The 23,344-nt window shown below is 44.0% G+C and overlaps 1 protein-coding gene across 10 annotated transcripts in view; it reads right to left on the reverse strand.

Annotated features, from left to right (window-relative positions):
* The window catches only part of KIZ (kizuna centrosomal protein), a 765,937-nt gene that overhangs the window by 690,421 nt on the left and 52,172 nt on the right, over positions 1-23,344 (reverse strand). Inside the window, exon 1 of one of the 10 annotated variants that reach the window (XM_085612401.1) lies at positions 156-377. The exons of 7 other annotated variants lie outside the window; for them this stretch is intronic. The gene's annotated coding sequence lies outside the window, so the exon portion shown is untranslated. Of the gene's footprint in view, positions 1-155; positions 378-23,344 lie in introns of those variants that run through there. 2 more of the 10 variants (XM_085612402.1, XM_085612403.1) reach the window with 2 other exon arrangements.

Below are 23,344 nucleotides of genomic sequence, written 5' to 3' on the forward strand. Positions count from 1 at the left end.
TATGCCCAAAACGAATCCTGCCAATTTCCGTGAGAAGAGTGCCTGCTGAGCGCTGCACTGGCCGGCACGCAGGGAAGGCTAAGCGCCGCTGCCCAAGGTCACAAGCCGCAGCCCCGCGTGGCGAAAGAAAAAGCGTTGCTGTGCCCCAAACTTACCGCCGCCGCCCGAGGCCTGCAACGGGCCGGGAGCCTTGCTGCGTGTCATGCTGTGACCGGAATCGCAGCCCAGACAGCAAGGAAGGAAGAAGCGCTCTGACGAGGGACGCCGCTGCAGCCCCCGAAGCCAAGGGAGGGCCGCCGCGGCTTCAGCGAAGGCCGCACTGGGTCTGGAGCGCGTGAGCAAGCGTTGCCCGGCAACCGAGGCACCGGCCGCGCCCCGATGGAAGCTGCGCAGGGATTGGCTTCCGGGCCTCGAGGCCGACAGAGGTCCGGAGTCTGGCCCGATCTTCGCCGGAGGGGCTCCGCTGCGTGTGGGAGCCCCCAGTTCAGCTCCCCCGCCTTAGAGAGCCCTACGGACGCCAGGGAATCTTGCCGCCCCTTCCAGGAGAGAGCCCCAAGGGAAAGGAGCAGTGGGCCGCCTGGAGAGGGGGCGTCACCCGTAACTAGGCCCGGCGGCACCACCCTCCTTAATCAAGCCGGTGAGTGTGAGGGGAAATTGAGGCCTACGCCCCGCCAAGGCTTACTCCAATGCCCCTGCTGTTGTGATCTTGGGGGATCCGCCACGAGCCTCTGCCGTGGAGTTGGTAGCTAATGCCAATGTGAACCTGTACTGAAACTGCTACCCGTATGGCTAACTGGACTGGGCCTCAATCCCTGTGTACCCACCAAAGGGAGCCTAGCTGGCTGTAATGAATATGTGGAAGGTGGGCTGAGTATTGATGTTGCATATATGCCGCAGGAGATAAGTGATTGCAGGGGTATACGAAATGTTGCTTATGTTGTCCATGTATATAAGGAATGCTCTTCCATATCGCCCAGGGGTTTAGGGGGGATTACCCGTATATGAACCCTGCATAAGAAGTACTGCCTGTATTGTCTATGTGCATAAGAAATGTTACCATCAGTGAACATTTGCATAGGAAATGTTATCTTGAGTGACCATGTGCCTAAGAAGTGTTGCCTGTTTTAACTTGATGTGGTAGAAACTGTTCATCCCGCACACTGTGCGGACTTTGCAGATTTAATCCTGACCAGAGATGGATAAAGCTACTTGTTTTTGTCAATGAACTTGGAGTGGTGTCTCTTTATTGTGTGCGCTTTACTGGGTCAGTGTGAGTGTGTGCTGCACAACTACTTCACACATAGCTTCCAGCGTGCCTTCCCGCCTCGAGCCAAGCTACCGCATCGGAGTCGGTGGTCCCTGGGACCTTCCGGGTCCAACACTCACTAAATACTGTGGCAGGTAAGAGGCCATCTCTGTGTGCAGCATCTTTGTGTACCACAATATGGGAGCACTCTTGAACAAAAATAGAGGAAAACAGGTCTTTCAGGGGACATACCCACCGACAAAATCTATCTTTGAGGTTACTTCAAGAAGCAAAACCACTTCACAAGTTGCTGTGAAAAACCTACTAGTAACACAAGAGAACTTTTTCTGATCTTCAAATGTATCGTGAGGTTCTCCTGAACCCCCAGCCACAGGCAATCCTCACAATCTCCTTGTAACATTATTCACTCTACCTTCAATTGCAAAGTAATACTCCAATTGGGCACTGATTTTCTCTCCAAGCTACTGTCCATCATAACAATAATTTGGAAAGTCCATATGTCAACCTGACCACCTTAGACTGAGACGTTTCCAGCTTTACCCAGGTCTTTATAAACAAAAACCCCAAAGCACCATTCATCTTGACCACTTCATCGTTCTCTGGACTCCCTAGTTAGCCAAGCTGTTTAAATGTAATACACACTCCTTGACAATATACCTCCAAATCATCAGTCTTTCATCCAAACAACCAATACAATACCATTGAAACACAAAGTGCTAGCCCCCCCATCAAAAAATAAAAAACTATTTATTCCAACAATAGGCTTACTCCAATAGCTCTTCTACAGCGAAAACGTTTGATCAATTGGATTCCAAACAAATTCAAGCTAACTGTGAAACATACCCCTTCCTAGACCTTGCCAGATCAGTGTTTTGCACACTATATGGCACAGCAAATTCCCTGTAAGTCACATGGGATGAAATCCACCTAATGTGTTGTTCCTATTTGGTCCTACTGTTTCTGACACTTTAGAAAACGACATACTGCGTACCAGCTCTCTGCACATTTCAGAGTGATGGATCTTACCTTGACATAGCTTGAACAATTCTTACAAAACAATTCACCAGGAAGCCCGACTTGGCAACCACCTGCACATACTAAACAACACTATCCTCTCCAATGTATACCTTAAAATACTTACATTTTTCCCCTTTATGGTGGAGACTCTACACATCACCTTCTCCCTTAAGCTATACCTTTCTGATTTTCTTTTTACATGAACCCTTCTTGTAACACTGTACCTTAACCTGACCAATATTTCCCTCCATTATTATTTTTGTGTAAAGGAACAGAGGGAGGAATGAAGAAGCTAGAGAATGTGAGGGAGAGAAGCAAAAGAAAACTCTGCAAAGGTTCCCGTACAAATAGAGACAGGAGGAGGAAGATCATTATAATGAAAGCTCAGCACAGCAAGCCTCTGACCTCATTAGAACTTCTAAATGAATGAGAGTGTATACATTAAATAAAAAGATTTCAAATTGGGAAACAGTAATGCTGGGAAATGGAGCCGAGGGGCAAATGTGAAAGGGGAGAAAAGGAAAGGGAAAAAGGACACCAAGCATGTGGCTGGGGGATTGATTGGGGCACAAAGAGAAAGAACTGGACAAGATCATCCACAAAGTGGTAAAGGGAAAACTGACCGGCCACAAGGAGTACCCTGAAGGTAAATAATACCCCCCCCCTCCTCTTTTGAAAGTTGGCAACAACCACCTCGCTCAAACGTAACCTCCCACCACTCAGATGCATTAAACAATCACAACTATTCCGGAACTAGAACCAAGCAGCTAAGGGACAAATGCCAAACTATGAGACATGATGAAAAACTATACAAACAAACAAAGGACCCCTCCACCCGGAATATGGGCTGAGACAGAGGACAAAAAAGCCCTGCAAAACCTTATGCATTCTTCCACAACAAGAATACAGACAATACCCAATCAACAAAAGAGATGCAGGTAGCAAATGGCAAAGAAGACCCACCGAAGACTTAGAGTTAACGCTAAAAGAAGTGATGCTAGCTGACAAGAAAAGCAGGAGTCTAAAATTGAGTATGAAGTTAATCTTCATAGGACAGAGGTATAAGTCATGAAAGCAGAGGTGCAGTCCCTACGTAACACAGTAGACACTTCAGAAGGAACACACAGTGAAGCAGGCGCGAATGGAAGATGGTGAATGGAGATCAAGGAGGAACAATGCAAGACTCATAGGAATATTAGAACGAGAGAAATGCCTGTCTAATTTCTTCACTCTTGAAAAGTGCATGAGGCCCAATACCCCCTCCAAAATCTGGTGGGCATTGCCCCAAACTACCATACTAAGACTACTGATGAAGTATTTTATGCTTTTACCTTCGTTGTTTGGCAGTCTTGGTGGCAATGTGTAACTTTTTAAGTTTAATTATCAAAACAAAAAGTAGGATTTATAAAAATTGTAAACACTAAGAACCCTGAGGTCTAAAATTACAAAAAGGGGAAAGAAAAAAGGTGAAAAGGTGGTGTGTGAATGAGAAACAAAAGCCCAATTCACCTAGTGAAAGGGCAATCCCTTTAAGGACGTAATCCCTCACTCACCCTGGGTGACATGCTTCATCATATGGGATTCTCCTCCCAGAGAAAAATCCTAGTTTCTCTGGGGGCTACAACCCCCTCTATGAGAGGGAGGAGCTCAGGGATGTTTTGATTTTGCACTAAAGGATGGACTAAATCCACATATGAAGAGCTAGGTGTGAGTGAGGGGTGCAGTGCTAATGAAATGATAGTGCAGTGAAAGTGTGTTAAAACTAGTCACGGGACGGCAAGGAGGAATCTCTTGACACCACCGTACCGATGCTAGATTAAAAATGTGAGCACAACTAGTTCAATATAACCAATGGTGCAATGCAAAAGACAACGGTCGACATGTTTCAGCCAAGGCGCCTAAATAGGCTCGGCTTTCATCAGGACCTAGATAGCTACTGCAAAAAGGAAAGAATTGTGTGAGAACTACACAACAAAGGATACGGTGAACACCCCAGAGTTGCTTGTCGGGTGTACGTCACCTTTACAATTCAAACATCACCTAGACAAAAGAGAATCAGTGTAAGAAAAAGTTGGTTCCAAATGCTAAGTAATGAAAATATAAGAATGTGATAACTTTAAGCATTGGCCACTCACCCGTGAAAACTGGGTGGGAAATTGACCTCCACCTGGCAACCGCTCAGGAAGGAACACCGCTCTGAAAGAAGATGTAAGACTACTGAGGAATGGGGTACTTACATCTCATGAGCGGGTGTGATAAACATGTGAACTAAACATCTAATAGCGAGGGAAACTGACAGAATCACTGAATGCACAAAGTGCTAGTTAATACAAAAAACAGGTTCACCAACATGTTCTTATTGTGAAAAAACCAAAACAAGACCGCCACATGTCATGTAAGACTAAGTATGGTGAGTCTGTAAGTTTAAACAAAGAGCGAAAGAGCTCAAAGTAACTGTGCCTCGTTTACATCAAAATCGTAACGAGTGACCAGACGTACCTATAAAAGATTGTAAAACTACCGCCTTTGAAAAATCATAGTATGAACTAAAAAGGAAAGAAAAAGGGCGGTGTGCACACAGCATCAGAGCTTATCGAGACGCCTACCTCTCCGTCGGGGAACCGGGCCGGAATGAGCCTGCAGCCGGAGGTCCCGCGGGACTGGACAGTGTCTCGTAAAGAAAGAATGTGTCATCAGGATTGGGCCAATGGGAGGACCCGTTTGAAAACCACCGAATGGGGAGAACCAATCAATGGTGCTCTACCGCCCGTGTGCAGGTTGCCACGGTGACGGGTATGCAGCCGACGATTGAGTTTAAGCTGTCAAAAAATGTGGGAATGCGCGCCACGGGTAATTAAGTGAATGAATGACAGCGCTCATTACCATTGTGTGAGAGTTGAGCTATGGAGTGAGGGAAGCGAAATGCGTGTCACTCACTCTGTAAAACATAATATTCCCAAATCGCAAAATGAAAGTAAGCTCATGCTATTGAGCTGAAGCTTCGTTTTTAAATCCAACACGGAGGAGAGCTAGTTAATACGACACTAGCTCCATGAGGAGAGTCGCTCCGTGAAATAAAGCCCACATCGAGAAATGAATGTAAACTCATGCTATTAGGCTTGGGCAACAATTCATTTAAATACAACACGGAGGAACCTAGTTAAAAAAGCACTAGCTCCGCAGGGAAAAATCTTTGCAAAATGTAAAACTTAAAAGTGGGTGGAAAGGAAAAGAAAACAAAGCGTGCTCTGATGCCATGAACTATGGATGTCTGGGGAAAGCAAGACAGCAGTAGACTGTCGAGGGAGAATAGAAAAAGTCAATGTTGACTGGCAGTCTAAGTATGTAAGACATAGGGGCAAATGTTAGGTGGCCCAACAAGGAAGCCGCAGAATACGAAAAGCAGCAACGAATCATGAAGTATACCCTATAGGTTATTCCCATATGCAGAGTGTGAAAGATGGGGCCAAAGAGTAGACTTGTAATGCGAAATTCATAGGGACAGCCATGGAATATCGTCATTTAGTCCTTGAACGTGCGTGTTAAGCTTGTACACCCACCTTTGCTCACGTTTAAACAGAAAGGAAGAGCAATCTGTCAGATGGGGAGGTATGAAAGGTTTGTCAAGGACGGTCCAGTGCAGGTCATTGGGAACATGATTGACCGCTAGAAAGTGATTAGTAAGTTTGGTAGAGGAACGACCACACCGTATTGTACTTTTGTGTTCCAAAATACGGGTTTTTATCCGACGGGTGGTCATTCCAACATATCTTAACCCACACGGACAAGTTATAAGGTAGATCAAATTTGAGCTGTTGCAGTTACTGTGGCTTCTAAGAGTCCACGGTCTGCCTGTGCCAATGTCGATCTCTTTAGTCACAGAAGTGTGGCTGCATGCCGCACAAGACCCACATGGGTAGTGGCCCACAACCGGTGGTAGACCCCACAGAGTGTGTTGAGTGCCTGTTTGATTAGTGCGTGGGCGGGTATGGACCAATTGATCCCTGATGTTACTACTGCGTTTAAACGCAAAAAGAGGTCTAGGCAACCCCACATTACCTATGTTCAGAATTTTCCAATTAGACAAGATGATTTTTTTGATTTGATTGGAGAATTGACAATAGGTGTGTACACAGGTTAGTCTGCTGTCAGATGTATTGGGGACCTTAGGTTCTAAAAGAGTCTCCCGATTGTTATTCGCAGCACGTTTGGACGCTCTGCGGATCAAATGTTTAGGATAATGTCTAGCCAGTAGTTGTTTGGATAGATTGCTCGCATGTTCCTTATACTTATCATTTGAGGAGCAATTCCTTTTGAGGCGCAGAAACTGGCCAAAAGGCAGATTATCCCGCAATGCCCGTGGGTGAAAGCTGTCATATTTCAAAAGGGCATTCACCGCCATGGGTTTCCTGTATGGCTCCGTACTCAAGCCACCATCAAACGGGGTTATCAATATGTCAAGAAAGGGTAGCTGAGTCTTAGAGTACTCACAGGTAAATTTCAAAAAGGGATCACAATTGTTAAGCCAATTTTTGAAAGCCAATAATGAGGATGGTGGTCCATGCCATAGTACGAACACGTCGTCTATGTACCTCTTCCATGTCCTTATTTGATCTTTGTATGGGTTGTTGGTACTAAACACATGCTGTTCCTCAAAGACATGAACATACAGATTCGCCAGGCTGGGAGCAAAAATGCTCCCCATTGAAGTGCCTGACACCTGCAGGAACAGCTGTTCCTCAAATTGAAAAAAGTTCTCTTTCATGGCTAGCTTCGCACACGACATTATGAATGAAACTGGAGTGATGGAGTCTGGTGGATTGGCCAACAGGAGAGATTCGATGACATCCAAAGTCTCATCCTGGGGAATGCATGTATAAAGTGACTCTACATCAAATGAGACTAAGAATTCTGTTTCACAGTCAAAGGATAAGTCTTTGAGTAGGATCCAAATGGTTCCAACAAGGACCCTAGTCCTGAGATGATGGGGCGACCAGGAGGGGGACTCACATTCTTATGTACCTTAGGGCTTCATTGGAGGTGATCCAACCATTGGTGCTGGCTTCATTCACTAGGACCTGAATGGTCTGTAGTAAACGTTTAGTGGGATCTTGAGCGAGAGGTTGATAGAAGATGGTATTGCCCAACTGTCTAAAGCATTGGGTGCGATAAGCGGTGGTGTCCATGAGGACTGTGGCACCACCCTTATCTGCCGGCTTGATCAATACCAACTTCTATCAACCTCTCGCTCAAGATCCCACTAAACGTTTACTACAGACCATTCAGGTCCTAGTGAATGAAGCCAGCACCAATGGTTGGATCACCTCCAATGAAGCCCAATATTTGGTTAATACCTCGCCCATTGTACCTTATTTTTATATTCTGCCTAAGGTACATAAGAATGTGAGTCCCCCTCCTGGTCGCCCCATCATCTCAGGACTAGGGTCCTTGTTGGAACCATTGTCGGCATTCGCAGACCATTTCTTACGTCCTTTCGTGGCCAAAATGCCCACGTACCTCAAGGACACCAAGGACATTTTGATCCTACTCAAAGACTTAGCCTTTGACTGTGAAACAGAATTCTTAGTCTCATTTGATGTAGAGTCACTTTATACATGCATTCCCCAGGATGAGACTTTGGATGTCATCGAATCTCTCCTGTTGGCCAATCCACCAGACTCCATCACTCCAGTTTCATTCATAATGTCGTGTGCGAAGCTAGCCATGAAAGAGAACTTTTTTCAATTTGAGGAACAGCTGTTCCTGCAGGTGTCAGGCACTTCAATGGGGAGCATTTTTGCTCCCAGCCTGGCGAATCTGTATGTTCATGTCTTTGAGGAACAGCATGTGTTTAGTACCAACAACCCATACAAAGATCAAATAAGGACATGGAAGAGGTACATAGACGACGTGTTCGTACTATGGCATGGACCACCATCCTCATTATTGGCTTTCAAAAATTGGCTTAACAATTGTGATCCCTTAAGGTTGTAGGCCCATACCTGTATATATTTGAGATTGCAATAAACGGTTTCAAAAAAAAAAAAAAAAAAAAAATTGTGATCCCTTTTTGAAATTTACCTGTGAGTACTCTAAGACTCAGCTACCCTTTCTTGACATATTGATAACCCCGTTTGATGGTGGCTTGAGTACGGAGCTATACAGGAAACCCATGGCGGTGAATGCCCTTTTGAAATATGACAGCTTTCACCCACGGGCATTGCGGGATAATCTGCCTTTTGGCCAGTTTCTGCGCCTCAAAAGGAATTGCTCCTCAAATGATAAGTATAAGGAACATGCGAGCAATCTATCCAAACAACTACTGGCTAGACATTATCCTAAACATTTGATCCGCAGAGCGTCCAAACGTGCTGCGAATAACAATCGGGAGACTCTTTTAGAACCTAAGGTCCCCAATACATCTGACAGCAGACTAACCTGTGTACACACCTATTGTCAATTCTCCAATCAAATCAAAAAAATCATCTTGTCTAATTGGAAAATTCTGAACATAGGTAATGTGGGGTTGCCTAGACCTCTTTTTGCGTTTAAACGCAGTAGTAACATCAGGGATCAATTGGTCCATACCCGCCCACGCACTAATCAAACAGGCACTCAACACACTCTGTGGGGTCTACCACCGGTTGTGGGCCACTACCCATGTGGGTCTTGTGCGGCATGCAGCCACACTTCTGTGACTAAAGAGATCGACATTGGCACAGGCAGACCGTGGACTCTTAGAAGCCACAGTAACTGCAACAGCTCAAATTTGATCTACCTTATAACTTGTCCGTGTGGGTTAAGATATGTTGGAATGACCACCCGTCGGATAAAAACCCGTATTTTGGAACACAAAAGTACAATACGGTGTGGTCGTTCCTCTACCAAACTTACTAATCACTTTCTAGCGGTCAATCATGTTCCCAATGACCTGCACTGGACCGTCCTTGACAAACCTTTCATACCTCCCCATCTGACAGATTGCTCTTCCTTTCTGTTTAAACGTGAGCAAAGGTGGGTGTACAAGCTTAACACGCACGTTCAAGGACTAAATGACGATATTCCATGGCTGTCCCTATGAATTTCGCATTACAAGTCTACTCTTTGGCCCCATCTTTCACACTCTGCATATGGGAATAACCTATAGGGTATACTTCATGATTCGTTGCTGCTTTTCGTATTCTGCGGCTTCCTTGTTGGGCCACCTAATATTTGCCCCTATGTCTTACATACTTAGACTGCCAGTCAACATTGACTTTTTCTATTCTCCCTCGACAGTCTACTGCTGTCTTGCTTTCCCCAGACATCCATAGTTCATGGCATCAGAGCACGCTTTGTTTTCTTTTCCTTTCCACCCACTTTTAAGTTTTAAATTTTGCAAAGATTTTTCCCTGCGGAGCTAGTGCTTTTTTAACTAGGTTCCTCTGTGTTGTATTTAAATGAATTGTTGCCCAAGCCTAATAGCATGAGTTTACATTCATTTCTCGATGTGGGCTTTATTTCACGGAGCGACTCTCCTCATGGAGCTAGTGTCGTATTAACTAGCTCTCCTCCGTGTTGGATTTAAAAACGAAGCTTCAGCTCAATAGCATGAGCTTACTTTCATTTTGCGATTTGGGAATATTATGTTTTACAGAGTGAGTGACACGCATTTCGCTTCCCTCACTCCATAGCTCAACTCTCACACAATGGTAATGAGCGCTGTCATTCATTCACTTAATTACCCGTGGCGCGCATTCCCACATTTTTTGACAGCTGAAACTCAATCGTCGGCTGCATACCCGTCACCGTGGCAACCTGCACACGGGCGGTAGAGCACCATTGATTGGTTCTCCCCATTCGGTGGTTTTCAAACAGGTCCTCCCATTGGCCCAATCCTGATGACACATTCTTTCTTTACGAGACACTGTCCAGTCCCGCGGGACCTCCGGCTGCAGGCTCATTCCGGCCCGGTTCCCCGACGGAGAGGTAGGCGTCTCGATAAGCTCTGATGCTGTGTGCACACCGCCCTTTTTCTTTCCTTTTTAGTTCATACTATGATTTTTCAAAGGCGGTAGTTTTACAATCTTTTATAGGTACGTCTGGTCACTCGTTACGATTTTGATGTAAACGAGGCACAGTTACTTTGAGCTCTTTCGCTCTTTGTTTAAACATACAGACTCACCATACTTAGTCTTACATGACATGTGGCGGTCTTGTTTTGGTTTTTTCACAATAAGAACATGTTGGTGAACCTGTTTTTTGTATTAACTAGCACTTTGTGCATTCAGTGATTCTGTCAATTTCCCTCGCTATTAGATGTTTAGTTCACATGTTTATCACACCCGCTCATGAGATGTAAGTACCCCATTCCTCAGTAGTCTTACATCTTCTTTCAGAGCGGTGTTCCTTCCTGAGCGGTTGCCAGGTGGAGGTCAATTTCCCACCCAGTTTTCACGGGTGAGTGGCCAATGCTTAAAGTTATCACATTCTTATATTTTCATTACTTAGCATTTGGAACCAACTTTTTCTTACACTGATTCTCTTTTGTCTAGGTGATGTTTGAATTGTAAAGGTGACGTACACCCGACAAGCAACTCTGGGGTGTTCACCGTATCCTTTGTTGTGTAGTTCTCACACAATTCTTTCCTTTTTGCAGTAGCTATCTAGGTCCTGATGAAAGCCGAGCCTATTTAGGCGCCTTGGCTGAAACATGTCGACCGTTGTCTTTTGCATTGCATCATTGGTTATATTGAACTAGTGGTGCTCACATTTTTAATCTAGCATCGGTACGGTGGTGTCAAGAGATTCCTCCTTGCCGTCCCGTGACTAGTTTGAACACACTTTCACTGCACTATCATTTCATTAGCACTGCACCCCTCACTCACACCTAGCTCTTCATATGTGGATTTAGTCCATCCTTTAGTGCAAAATCAAAACATCCCTGAGCTCCTCCCTCTCATAGAGGGGGTTGTAGCCCCCAGAGAAACTTGGATTTTTCTCTGGGAGGAGAATCCCATATGATGAAGCATGTCACCCAGGGTGAGTGAGGGATTACGTCCTTAAAGGGATTGCCCTTTCACTAGGTGAATTGGGCTTTTGTTTCTCATTCACACACCACCTTTTCACCTTTTTTCTTTCCCCTTTTTGTAATTTTAGACCTCAGGGTTCTTAGTGTTTACAATACTTTATCTGGGGATATAATCCTGTGCGGTCTTAAAACTGTTCCCTTTGACCCTCCGGTATCTAACCGTTTTGTAATAGAGGATTTATAAAAATAACATCTATATTAAAAAGGGCAATAGCTTGGAGATAACTTTGAAATATCCCAGGGGCCTGTGAGGACCCAGAAAATACAAAGTTTGGTTCTTGTAAACCATATAATCACTATTGTTAAGTAAAGATCACTATAAAAGATACTAGACCTCCATTGTTAGAGCCTCTTCTTTTTTAAACCACTCACACCCACATTTCTTGATTTTGAAGAGAGTGTATTTAGGAATGCTTTATAAAATACAACGCCCAGACCTGTAAACCTGAACATACAGTTTTGATGTGAGGAATCATGGAGTACTTTTGATATGAGTTTGCTATATTTTGTAACTATTTTCTCCCTGAGTATATGTATTTAAGCACTGATTGAACTGTTTTATATATGTGATCGTGGAACTTTATATAAATTTATAGTAATTGTCATGTGTTTAGTTTTTTTTCATTTTGCAAAAACAGTGTTCGATGCGTAGAATAAATGAGCTGGAAAAACTGGAAAATAATGTAGTCTGTCTGATAACTATGACAAAGTTATAACCTTGTAGTCAGTCCTCTTTGCTCATAGTCTAATGAAAGTCTAGATAATCACTATTGTCAATTAGGATATTTAATATTCAAGATCACCCAACATTTAACTCATTACTTTTAACTAATATTTCATCTATTTTTTTTTTAAACGTTATTATTTTCAGAAAAAACACAAAGAAAAAAGTAGGCTAGGTGTTACATATGTCTATACAATGGCATTTGGAATTCAATCAGCAATAACAGTAAGTACCAAAATGCGACATGATGGATTTCACATTCAATGCAGCGGGAACAGCACAATCTTCATTGAAACAATAGCGATTGGAACGGAGTGATGGATAGAAGAAAAAGGAGGAGATGTAAATCTTAGTCGATAGTGTCTTGGCGGATGGTGCAAAGGGAACTGGTGTCAGCAGGTCAATGGGAGGATGACTTTGGGGGGGTCCGAAACAAGAGTCAGTAAATAAGTACGAAGGGGTTGCCAAACGTCTTTGGGTCTGGAGGAGGGAGGTTGTAATGTGGTGTAGACTTCGCTGGTCAAATCATAATATGTCATACTCTGAAGCCATGTCGCTTTAGTGGGACGAAGTGCATTGCCCCAGCGAAGGGTAACCTCTCTTTTAGCCAATACTAATATTTTCATTTATAATTTTGCTTGACAATAAGAGATCAGCTTGTGCAGAATGCAGTTATTCAAATGCAATAATAGGCATGCTGATTGGAGCACAACAGCTCTCTCTGTAATCTGCACTGGTTATCTGCAGCCTACACAGTCAGATCAGGATATACGTTTGTCGTTTATGAGGCCATGCAGGGCATTGGGCATGCTTCCTGTATACATAGTTGATTTGACAAAGGACTTAGATTTTAGTCTGTCTGTGTGTTTGTAAAACTATTTTACACCAAATGTTTGATAGTTTGAACATTATCAAGCATTGTACCTCGTATGTAACTGCATCCCCTATCCACCTTGGTCCTTTCTCAGTGTATAACTGTCCTGTCCCGGACACAAGACTAATTTTTCCACCTAGATTTTATATTAAATCATTGTCTGGATCACTGTCAAGAATATGTTTTTTATTGAAAACTGTTGGGTTACTTCCTTAGAATGGATGTGATCACACTCAATCACAATGAAAACAAAATGAAATAAATATGAAATCTGTTATTCACCTTTGAAGGCTCATTTTGTGCAGATAAGGTGCTATAAGGAAAACGTATGAGGACTTAAGACTCAGAACTTTGAAAGGGGTGCAAGAGCAAAAAGATCAAATCGTTATTTAAATAGCATGTATCCTCACTTCTTTCTTAAGAGAGATGAACACAAGCTGTCTCTGTGTTGTAGTCGGAACACAGATACTGTAGAACCTTCTGCAGGTGAAAACCGTACTTCATTGAAAATTCCAGTTTGTAAGGGGTGTCAGTGAGTTTGTTAAGCAATAGCAATGCTACTTTGCTTAAACATCTTCTCAACAATAAGTCTTTGAGTAAAGGATATGGGTGGATAGGCAAGTGTGTTTGATGAATACTCTTGAAGCAATTTTCACAACAATAGCCAGCACTTATAACTAACGTAGCTTTAGTCCTACAATAAATCAGACATATTGTGTACTGCCTCTTTCTTACTCCTACTTAGAAGACAAGTCTGCTCTAACAATGGATTCCCTGACCTTTGTTTAATGAAGGTTATGATTCTTTGAGTATTCCCACCTGTAAATGTAGCATTCCCCAGTTAAAGCTTTATAAATATGAAATTCCACATAAGGCAATGTAAAGTTGTTATCTTTAGAGTCCTCTCCAGCACGGGAGCATGCAAAAGAATACACCACACACCGAGCTCTGTAACAGATGTCTTTATTCCTCAGCATACGATCACACACTGCACTATGACTATGTCATAACCGTTAATAACCACACCTTAACACCTCCCAGGAAGTTATGTAATTCCTCTACTTAGAACCCTTGCAGTTCTGAGCGGACGAATGCACATAGTCTCACTACACTACGTCTCCTCCTTTGTTAAATAAAAAAAAATACTAAGTCACATCTCATTTCCTCAATAAGTCATTGAGGTGCTCACACTAGTCAGTCAGTGGCGCGAGGTGGTTGAGATTCACTCTGATTGTGCATCGATGGCACAGGTTCTGATGCTTGATCTGGACTGTTAGGCAGGATCCTCCTATTCATAATTGCAGAAGCTGATAAGCTTTAAGCGGGTCAAGTCCCATGTGATGGACTGTCTGGTATGATGCACCGTCACCATATGTCCTTTGCACGTCACAACCCTCAGAGTGTCTGTTTTCCGCTTACGTTTCTGCTCAACCAGGTCCCAATCACCTTAATCGAAGACCATTTCCTTAGCTCATCGACGCCGATCGGCATATGTTTTCATTTTGCACTTTTGAGAAGTGTCTGTGACACTAACCTTGTCAGCATTCAATGATCAGTCCACTGTGGCAGTTTGGTTCCACTGGCTCTTCAAAATAGCAAGGTGGCAGGACTCCCATCAGTTGTGGAGTGAGGAGTTGAACAATAAGCTTGGAGGTCTTGACACAAGGCCTGGTTTAACTTAATCCCCTCAATCGATGCTCGTTGAATTACCATTTTGAGGGAACCCATTAATTGTTGTACAACACCATAGGCTTGAGGGCACAGAGGTGTACTCTTTTAATCTTGACATTTAGTCTGACTAGACACTCCTTGAATTCTTTGCTACTGAACGGCAGACCATTGTCAGATTTGAAAATGGCGGGGATACCCCACGCTGCAAAGATGTCATCCAGCCACTCGATGACCTTGTCATGGGTTGTAGAGAACTCCTCTACTAAAGGAATATTGTGAATACTCATCAATGACTACCATGAGATAATGTCCATTTCATAAGGGCACAAAGAAATCAACTGAACTTTTTCCCAAGTCTGTGCAGGAAGGCCAGATATTGTCAAAGGAGGCTGCTCCACTTTGGGGGAAAGGCAGGTGCAAAGTTGGCACTCTTTCAATTACCTTTCAACTCACTCATCTAAGAGTGGGAACCACATTCGATCTCTTAGGGCTCTTTTGGTGGCTGCAATGCCACAAGGTCCTTAATGGGCTAGTTTAATTACTTGTGGTCTTAGAGTCTCCGGTATGAAGATTCTCAAGCCTCTCAATAAAACACCTGCCTTGATCATAGACAGTTCATCCTGTACATTTTAGAATTTTTGAAATTCCACATAGCCAGCAAAAGGTTGAGCCCTCTTTTTCCACGACGGAGTTGAAATGATGTCTTTGAGGTTAAGCATGTTCTTACTGGCATTAGTACCAGCAATAATCTGTTCAATGGATAGGGCTGCTGGTGTGCAAGACCTCACAAAGAAGTTAATGTACTCCTCAGCTGTTTTGGATGTTGAACTGTGACAATGTAGTAGGGTTATGATCTTTACCCAGGTTTTGTACAATTGCATAGTGATACTCTTACAGTCTTAACCCCCACCTCTCAATGCGAGGGGGCATCTTGGTTTTCGGCTTTCCAAAAATTGTGAGCAGCATTTGGTGGTCTATAATGACGGCGAAATGTTGTCCGTATGGAAACACATGAACATGTTTGCAGGCCCACACTACAGCTAGACTGAAGAGCACACTCGAAAATGTCTTTGTGAGGGATTCAACCCGGGATTTCTCTTCCGACTAAAAAACAATACATTTTTGCTTTTAAATGCTTTGAAGAATTCTATGATGTAATGTACAAGATTCTCAATTGAGACTAAGAAAGCCTTGAGAAAGCCCAGGTCGTACTCACCAGGGGGCGAAACACGTGTCGGCTGTTTGGTTACTGTACCATCATAAGAACGATATTTTATTAAATTAATAAAGACTTTATTCAGAATCAATATTGGACACCTCTCTTCCTTAGGAAATATCGAATTAAAGAAATATTGGTTTAATTATATTTACAAAACGTAAAGAGGAGTAAATACTCAAAACTGAAAAACACATTGTTAAATATGAGGCTGGAGTGGTCCAGGGCCTCGAGTATAAACTCCCCATAAGAGGACTCAATTGAATAAAGGCAATATAATATCCAGCCGTAGGATTCTTGGACCTCGCTCCATTTCTTCTTCCTGACTACAGCTAGACTCCCCTGCTCTGGCTGAGAATAGGCACGTTCTGTCTCAGACAGCCTTCGAGTGGCATGGGTCACAATGTGTCTCTGAACATTCAGATGACCATTATGTTGAGCAAGGATTGCCCCCAGCCCCACCAGGCTCACATCTACTGTGATCTCAGTATGTAACTTGCAGTCAAAATATACCATCTCGGTTGATTTCTCAATCGCATGTTTTATTTTTTGAAGCTTTGGTCAAATTCAGCAGACCAATGGAAAGGGACATTTTCATTTTGTCAAGTCTCCCAATGGGGCACTCACTGACAGTAGTAAAGTCACAAATGTACCTTGAGAAATAACTTGCCATGTCTAAGAAGGATCGCAGCATGGTTACATCTTGTGGGGGGAAATAGTTGATTGTGCTTGCACTTTAGCTGGGTCAGCACTCCTTCCCCCTTTAAGAGAATATGTGGCCAAAGAATTTAAGTTTGATCTTGTGTGACTCATACTTTGATGCATTCAGAGTGAACTGGCACACTTGTAGAAGAGCTTTGTCATGCTCCTTTTGCGTTTCTTCAAATACTAGTTTGCTATCACTGTAATTAAAAGCATGCGTGTCAGCTTGAATTATTTGACGTATAACATCCTGAAATATTTCTGCAGCTGACGACACTCCAAAACTCAACCTTTCGCATCTAAACAAACCAACATGAGTCAAAAACGTAGTGATATATCTACAGATCTCTTCCAACTTGAATTGATGTTATCCTTGTTCTGGCCACAACGCGAAAAGACTTTGGCACCGTTCAGTTGCATGTTCACGTCTGCTATGTGTGGACCAGGATGTCTTTCTCTCTCGATTGCTTTGTTAGCCTGGCGCATATCAACACAGATGCACACTACACCTCCATTGTCATTTTTTGCACCAGCACTATGGACGAAACCCATGGTGTAGGACCGGTGGAGCGCTCAATGAGGTCATGCTTAAACAGCGTTTTTAGTTCTTTCTCAACTACTTCTTGCAAGTGAAAAGCAACCCTGCTGTGACGCTGAGCAACAGGGCGAATGCCTTCATTAATGTGAAGTTGCACTTTTATTTTCTTGAGCCTTCCTAGGTCATAAAATGACAGAAACTGACTCACAATTTCAGATTAAGCTGTCAGTCCTGTGTCAGCAGCAGTGGCAAAACTGAGTAGGCATGCACTGGACGAAGTTCCTTTAATAATGTGAATTTGCGCTTGCATTATTAATGCTTTATGTTGCATTGTCACTGAGAATGACACTGGACTCTGAAATGGTTTACAAACAGCCCAAGTGTATACCTTCAAGTTTGACGAGTTGAGGCGTGGCACAGGATAAAGCTATTGAACTTTGACTGGCATGATGTTAATCAACGCACCACTGTCTATTTTAAAGGTTATGAGGCAACTGCTGACCTTAAGTGCAATCTTGGGGCAGTGTCTAAATGTATTAGGCTGTTTTGGTTGGTGATTTGCCTTTGACGTTAGTTCTTCCTTGCAAGCAGCCAAACCTACATGGGTCTGTTGTTCCATGGTCGATACCATCACCGCACATCCATATTCTTCACTGACGCTTGATAATGACGTTGGAGAGCCTTTGTAGGAAGAACTTGACGACGATTGACTTTGTCTGGTTTCTACTTGTAGTAATTGATGTTGCTTTTTGGCTTTGTGGTCGTGGTGTGAATGCTTTTGGAACCTTCAGGCATCCATTTTCTCTTCTTGAAGTGATGTACTTGGTTTCTCTTTCGCTTTGCAAACCGTTATAAAGGGGTTTTCTTTCCCATAACCTTTGCACATCAGTCCTATGGCTGGGCATTTGCCTCCATGGGGAAATGAAAACCCAAATCTGAAACACAACTTTTTCTTCTTTGTAGATGTCAACTTGCGTGCCTTTACCTTGTGCTTGCTTTTTATGACCAACACAGCTTCCATATCAGCAGATAGTCGATCTGCTCTTTCATTGGCCCTAGCAGCCATTAGTACTTTTTCTAAACTGAGCGTCTCTCTCAACATGCATCTTCTGAAAGAGTCAGAAAGACAGCCATCAATGACTCTGAGGCATATGGCTTCATCATTTAATTCCTTAAACTTACAGTGTTTGATAAGCACATCAAGTCGTTCAACAAACTCATCCATTGTTTCACCAGCCTGCTGTCTCAATTGATTGAAAATGTACCTTTCATACTCGACATCGGACTGAACTTGGTACCCAATACTTCTTTCAACTGATGGTACGACATTGCACCAGTCTGAGAGATTTTCTCCGGTTCTTCCTTTACGCTGTCACCGGCAAGGTTCTTTAAATACGTTTCTTATCATCTACTTCTTCTAGGGCACCTATGAAGTCATCGAACGTCTCGATCCATACAGTCCACCTGGTGCCAACAATCTGCGTCTCAGTGGAACTGAATGGCGGTGGAGGTTTCAGAAACAGAGCTGCATCGTACTTCGCGCTCCCTTCTGCAGCCATTTAAAATATTTACTATTACGATGGCTTTCGTTGCGCTGGATGCTACGTGCCGCTATGCACGCATCTGCCTCTCAAACGGGCCTGGGTCGTCACACCCAAATCGAGGTCGTGTGGCACTTCCCTCTCTCGTGCTGGTAAGTACATTTGTACTTTCGTACCTGGTTATCACTGCCTTTACCATTTACTTTGCATGGATAATCGCTATGTTTTATGATGTGGCAGAGTATCCCTTCTTTTAACCTTGGGGTTCTGGTGGGCGTTCGAAGAAGCTCCTTCGTAAGGCCTTCAATGGCCGTGTCTGGGCTAGAGCGTTGTTTTTACCCCATTCACATCAACTTCAAATGGCTTCTTATCGATTTGGGTATAAGTGGCACGCACAAGCAGTTTGCTGTATCGTTGCAAACTCTCCAGGCGAGCAGTCTCGTTTCTTTGGGGGTAAGTTTCCCATCCTCGTAGCCAGTTGTAGTGTCATCCCCAGTCCGGGAACATGCAAATGAATACACCACACATGGAGCTCTGTAACAGATGTCTTTATTCCTCAGCATATGATAAAACACTGCACTCTGATTACATCATCACCGTTTATAACCACACCTTAACACCTTCCAGCAAGTTATGTAATTCCTCTATTGAGTCAGCCCAGAACTGCAAGGGTCCTAGCGCATACAGTCTCACGACATTACATCAGCCACTATACACAATTAATGAAAAGGTTACTTGTGCAGACTGTCCTTTCTTCTGCAAGTATAGTAGAATCCTGCACAAAAACTGTTATGAGCCATACAACACTTTCTACATGCTACCGCCTCTTTAACAAACATATCCACAACTATTATCAAAGAGAACCTGGATACCCTCACAATGGACATTCTTCAGCAATTAATATAAACTCCTTTCATTTCTTTAAGTGCAATAGAACCTCAATCAAAGTACCATATTTTTGTAGGGGAGATGATAAGGAGACCAATAATTTGACCAGGCTATCATCATAGCAAGACTTCTTCTACCAAACTCTCCTTCGGTCTCCCCTTCCCAGTCTCCCTATATTTCAAACTGCCTCTCATCTATTCGGCTTCTCCTTTCAATATTCCAATAGGTTATATACTGCTTAAAGGTCCCAAAAAAATTGCAATTTCCATTTTACCGGGAAAACCTTGCCCCGCACGACTCCTAGCCGTGTGAATTTGCTCCTTATTTTCAGTGATCCCTTTCTTTGGTTCAAGTGCATGTTAGGTCTGTGAAAACATGGGTAGGCGAAATGTGATAAAGCAACCTCCTTCTTTCCTTCAACAACACAAGGAGCCTGTCCTTCTCTTCTGTTTTCATTACCTTGAGCAGCATTGTGGTGCCCTTTTCACCCCTGTATTTATCTTACCCCAATTTGTTAGCAGTTGCTCACAGTAAATTGTGGGATATCTTCCCAAACTGCAGGCTATCTTTAAGCCACTCAACCATGAAACTGTGCTGTCCTGAATTCCCTTTTGGATTAGAAAGCTGACATTTATTTCAGATGCCCTCACAGCATCATCAATTGTGGTCAATTTGCCTTCCAACCTCAAAATTTGCATCTGCTGTTGTATTTGGAGTGCCGCCTTTAAGCACCCTTTGGCCTGGCATACCATGCAAAAACTCTTATGGGTGGAGGCCAACTTCCCTGTGTATCATGCCACATTTTGTTTACATTTGGAGGAATCTCTGAAGCACAGATCACAAACCTGCAGGTCCGCTGCCTCACAAGTATGATGTCTAGACTCTTATGGAACTGTGGTCAGAGCTCCCGTTCTTTGTGGCCACTTGTGGTTTGGGGGAGCAGGGGGATAGTCATGAGGGGCAGCCCTACTGGCAATGCTGGGCATGGGATGGGAGCACAGGGAAAGGAATAGGTGGTGCCGGTCCTCCCATGAAATGGGCTTGAAGGAGTCATCACGCTAGGTTTTCTGTACCCGCACCACCTCCCTCAATCGGAACCAACACGTTTCGGTCTTCAGTCCTTCTGCATTAATAACTATAGAAGTCTAAGGTGGGAACAAGAGCCTGAACTTCCATATGGGCGCTTGGCATGGTGAGTTCAGACGAAAGACTGGCCATGTTGGGTCAGCCTCCAGGCCTCCCCTTTTCAGAAAGCCTTTTTGTTATTTTTAACATCATTACAGTAGCATGATGCATCCCCTACTTTAATTAGCAGTTAAATAATTTGTATTAATTCACTACCCTTACAAGTACCAGTGTGGCTTTCACACTGTATTAATAGTTTTCACCCCAATTCCAATTCACAGCTATAGTTGGATAAAAATGGGGTCTTTAAGGCCAGCATGCATGGACCATAGGTCAGATTCACAAACTTTTTTCAATGAGTAGTTGTCGCTCACTCATGTTTTGGAATAGTTAAACCTAAATATACAAGCCCAAATCACAATGCATGGTTTGCAAGCACTTTCCACGAATGAGCCATTCTTACTCAATATATATATTTATAGAAACTGCTTTGTGATTCAGGCCTGGAAATTCAACTGAAGCTTAACTTGAGCCTGGAGTAAGACAGACCCACTCATAAAAAAAGCTTTACGAATCAGGCCCCAAGGGTCTTCAGATGCAAAGTTATAGCAAAGTACGTTTTTGATCTACTTGCAGGTTCCAAATCTATGAATCATATGCCACAGCTATCCCCACAAACGGAAGATGGATAGCTGAAGATATAAGTTTTGGAGAAATTAATTATACAGAGTATACTTGTGAACAGATGACTCTACCAATAGCCTTAGGAAACATTTATCTTCTGAAAACCAATGAAAATGCATTGCACAATTATCTAGAAACTGACTTTTCTGATACAAATTCTAAAAAAAACTAACAAGGTGCTATGATTATCTGATGAGCCCAATTTTGTTTTCTTTTTAACAATATGGCGATTCTCAAACTGGATGGTGTGATGTGCCCTAGTCAGGGTCTTAAGTCTAGTACAGGTTCTAGTGAGGAATCAGTGAAGTAATTTATGGGCGAGCACTTTATGTAGAGAACCAGAAAGGTGGATACATTCCATAGTAGAACTTACTACGAAGATGTTCAGATTCTGAAACATAGGGCTAAACAACCTGTTAGAAATGGGGACTCTAGTTGGCAGTGGTTTGCATCCTGTTCAAGTGGGCACCCTCACTCCAGTCACGGTAAGTAGATTACACACACTTAAGATAAGTCCTGCTCAATCCCTTGGCAGTTTGGCACAGAACAGTCAGGCTTATCCCAGAGGCAATGTGTAACCTGTGTGTGTTTTTTCTCTTTCTCTCGGTACCTCCACGTAGACAATTAGAAGGCATAGTAAGAGGATGTCCCACATACACCTCATGGGTTCTGACAGACCCATAATCATGCCCTTCAGAGTACGGTTGAATCCTTCAATCAACCCATTGCTTTAGGGGTGGTGAATTTGTAGTTCACTCCATACTCCTTCCACATGGCCTTCATTTACAGAGACATGAAGTTGGTAGACCGGTCAGATACCACCTCCTTGGGGAAACCCACGCGGGTAAAGATCCCCATCAGTGCCCGGGACACGACTGGCGCCGTCACCGTCCCAGAGGGATAGCTTCCGGGTACTGAGTGACATGGTCCACCAGGATGAACCTGTTGCCCATGACTGTCCAGAGGCCCCACAAAAGGGGTGCTCACGACATGGAACGGTTGCAGGGGAGCCTTAGATCGCTCACCACTCTTGCCAATTGCCTGGCAGGCTTGACAAGACCTACAGAACGCACCAGAGTTCTTCCTTATTTGGGGCCCGTAAAAGTGGATGGCAAGCCTGTCAATCAATCAATCAATCCATTTGTATAGCACACTACTCACCTGTGAGGGTCTCAAGGCGCTGAGGGGGTTGGGGGAGGTAACAGCTACTGCTCGAACAGCCAGGTCTTGAGATGTCTCCTGAAGGTCAGCGGGTCCTGGGTCTGACACAGATGGGTGGGGAGGGTGTTCCACGTCTTGGCGGTGAGATAGGAGAAGGATCTGCCACCAGTGGTGGTTCTGTGTATGTGTGGGACGGTGGCGAGGTTAGCGGAGCGAAGCTGGCGATTCGGGGTGTAGAAGGTGAGACGCTTGTTGAGGTATGCTGGTCCGGCGTTGTGGAGTGCTTTGTGAGCGTGGGTGAGGAGCTTGAAGGTGATCTTCTTGTTGACTGGGAGCCAGTGCAGGTCCTTCAGGTGGGCAGTGATGTGGGAGTGGCGGGTGATGCCGAGGACGAGGCGTGCGGAGGCGTTCTGTATACGTTGAAGTCTTTTCTGGAGTTTGGCCGAGGTTCCAGCGTAGAGGCCGTTGCCGTAGGCCAGTCTGCTGCTTACGAGGGCGTGGGTGACCGTCTTTCTGGTTCAGGTGGGGATCCATCTGTAGATCTTGCGAAGCATGCGGAGGGTGTTGAAGCAGGAGGAAGAGACGGCGTTGACTTGTTGATTCATTGAGAGTGATGGGTCCAGGATGAACAACAGGTTGCATGCGTGGTCGGTGGGCGTCGGTGCGGCTCCCAGCGCGGCCGGCCACCAGGAGTCGTCCCAGGCAGAGGGGGAGGAGCCTAGGATGAGGACCTCTGTCTTGTCTGAGTTCAGTTTCAAGTGACTGTTCTCCATCCAGTCAGCGGCGGCCTTCAGTCCTTTGTGGAGGTTCGTTTTGGCTGTGGCGGGGTCCTTGATGAGTGAGAGGATCAACTGAGTGTCGTCGGC

The sequence above is a fragment of the Triturus cristatus genome, chromosome 6, assembly GCF_964204655.1.
Source record: "Triturus cristatus chromosome 6, aTriCri1.1, whole genome shotgun sequence".
Lineage (NCBI taxonomy): Eukaryota > Metazoa > Chordata > Amphibia > Caudata > Salamandridae > Triturus > Triturus cristatus.